Source organism: Pinus tabuliformis, chromosome 9 (assembly GCF_031772625.1).
Source record: "Pinus tabuliformis cultivar Carrire ecotype Pingquan chromosome 9, CPIR1, whole genome shotgun sequence".
NCBI lineage: Eukaryota > Viridiplantae > Streptophyta > Pinopsida > Pinales > Pinaceae > Pinus > Pinus tabuliformis.
The window spans coordinates 557,577,353-557,579,975 of record NC_142307.1 but is presented as its reverse complement, the minus strand read 5'-3'; the positions used below and the strand labels follow the sequence as shown (position 1 = coordinate 557,579,975).

The 2,623-nt window shown below is 40.0% G+C and overlaps 1 non-coding gene across 1 annotated transcript; it reads left to right on the top strand.

Moving 5' to 3' along the window:
* The first annotated feature begins 1,245 nt into the window (after window positions 1-1,245).
* On the top strand, window positions 1,246-1,377 carry LOC149149728 (small nucleolar RNA snoR135). The gene has a single exon (XR_016263968.1). It is a non-coding gene; the product is annotated as a small nucleolar RNA snoR135 (small nucleolar RNA).
* Window positions 1,378-2,623: the final 1,246 nt, after the last annotated feature.

Below are 2,623 nucleotides of genomic sequence, written 5' to 3'. Positions count from 1 at the left end.
GCTAACCAGCGTGCCATAGGGCATTAAATGCCCGGGGAGATGCAGGTTGGATAGTCTGCTAACACGCAAATTTGGAAATTGGGCACTAAATAAGAAATGGGAATTTGCATGTTAGCGCGCTATCCAGCCTGCATCTCCCCGGGCATTTAATGCCCTATGGCAGGCTGGTTAGCCGCTACCATGATATATGTGCCTTGTTTTTTTCCTTTCAATACTCGAAGGTGGGCTCACTCGAAAGGGCCTCACTCATAGTAGACGACCCAATGAGAATTGTATACGTGCCTCATGATAGACGACGAATGACTTGGAAGGGATATATGTACCTTGTTAAATCACAAGTCCTTATAGGCCATTGAATATAAGCTTGGATTATAAATTATTTCAACACATTACCAATTTCCGTAATTAAAAATAATTAAAAAAATCAAATAAAGCAAAATTTAAAAAGATGTGCCACTTTCCACGGAAAAAGCATTGCATAGTTTTGCCTAGGGTTAGGGTTATAGCTAAACCTTCGCGGAAGGCTATAAATATTGTTTCGTGCAGCGGTGTAGCCTGGTAGTGCAAGCGGGGAGGGCAGGATTAGGGTTAGGGTTAGGGTTATGCCTTAGCGAGCCTGGGAGTGCAAGCGGGGAGGGCATGGTATAATTTTGTATAGGGTTAGGGTTATGGTTAAGCCATAGCGGAAATACACATAATGTTTCGTGCAGCCATATGGGGCCCGCGAGTGAAAGCAAGGAGGGCATGTATAATTTTGTCTAGGGTTAAGGTTATTGTTAAGCCTTAGCGGAAGGCTATAAATATTGTTTCGTGCGGCCATGGAGCCTGGGAGTGAAAGCGGGGGCGGGCATAGCATGGTTTTGCCTAGGATGAGGGATATGGTTAAGTCTTGTGCATCCATTGAACCTGAGAGGGAAGGTGCTCTAGTATTATGTGAAGGGTAAGGTGCAAGACCCTTAGGCGTTTTTATGAATCGTTTACGGCAGGCAGAACTCTGTTTATACCCTGTGAAATGGTTCTGCTGCTGGTATTTTTCGTTGTTTTATTTCGGCCGCGATTTGCCTTCGTGCTTGACAGTCTATATCTGATTGTGCTTTTATATTTAAGCTGCCTTGAGGCCTTTGTACTCAAATAGGTGTACGGTAAGTATTGTTATTCTTCCTCTGATTGCGATTTTTTATTTTGAGTGATTTACTGTTTCTGTGCAAATAGTCTAGCTGTTACGAGGGTTTGATTCGTTTGTTAGAAGCAGACCCAGTGTACAGCTCTGTGCATGTGCATAGTTGCTGAAGGGGGCTCTGCAAAAGTAGTTTAGGGCAAATGGGCAGTCGAGTTTCAATGCTTATTGATCCATTGACAATCATTTTCCCAACAATAATTCATGCGTGGTAGCACGTCTTCATATCGATTGCATGTACCGAGTGTCATTTTATTGGGTATGAAGTGCATTTATTTTTACCTTAGGTAGATGACACAAAACTGGTGGCGCTGGTTATTTTTGCATGTAAATAGTAGGTGTCTCTTAGCCACTCCGTTTCTGTAAAGAAAGCTTTATTTCTCTGGCATAGCTGTGGCCATATTTCAGGCAATTGGGCCTGATTGTTCACACGCGACTCTGCTGCTGAAGGTGTCCCAACTTGTTATTAGGTCTTCAGGGGTTTGTCGAGTTACGTTTTATCTCGCTATGTAAAATGTAACTGGGCCAGCAAAATGTTGTTACCATAGCTAGTCCATAGGGAAGATGCAGAGGATTTACAAGGTGTTGACTTTTACCTTCAAAATTCATTCATGGTGGTTATTTGGTGGCCTTTGCATTTAGGTGGAGAAGCAACGAGAGACTGGGTATCAATTTATAATCATCATTGTTATATTTTAGTTTAAGTTTTGGCTTCTATTTCTAATGAACATAGATTCATACTAGTTTTTTTTTTATTTGATTCCTTTTGTTGAGGATTTATATTTGGGATGGCCGTAGGTTGGTATTAGTATGCGTTTTTCGCATTAGATTCAGCCTTATTTCTATTCGGGTTTACAGATTTAGATTATTATGAAGGAGATTTTATAATTGTTTTTAAGTATTTTTTTGTTAATTTAGGATTCCAATTTGCGATGATCCAGGCTGATAGTAATTTGGAATTTTGCCCTAGATTCATTTTTACTTATTTAGAATTTTCGATTTCGATTTTTATGGATTGAGAAGGAATTGTTACATGGTAGGGGCTGCACCCTACGTATTCTTGAAAATAGCATTAAAAAGGTGAATGTACATATAGATGGCATTTGTAATTGCCTGATTGCTTCAGTACAGTTATGCCCTCTTAAAAGTAGTTAACTGTTTCTAAAATGGAATCTGAATTTACCAGGAAAAGCGAAAAGCCACCAGCTAATCACCTAAATCCTTTGTTCTCAACATGTTTTATAAAACCGTTGCACAATTGTCTTCCCAAGGATGATAAACAGTTAATACACATTCAGAAACTTGACGAGATGTTAGATTGTCTTCAAAAGTTTTTAATTCACCGAAGACTGATGGGTGTTTCAGCAATTTCTTCTCCGTCCACTGACTTTATCGGCAAGACGGTATTGGCTGTCTTTCGATAATGTAAAACCAGTGTACCATTTT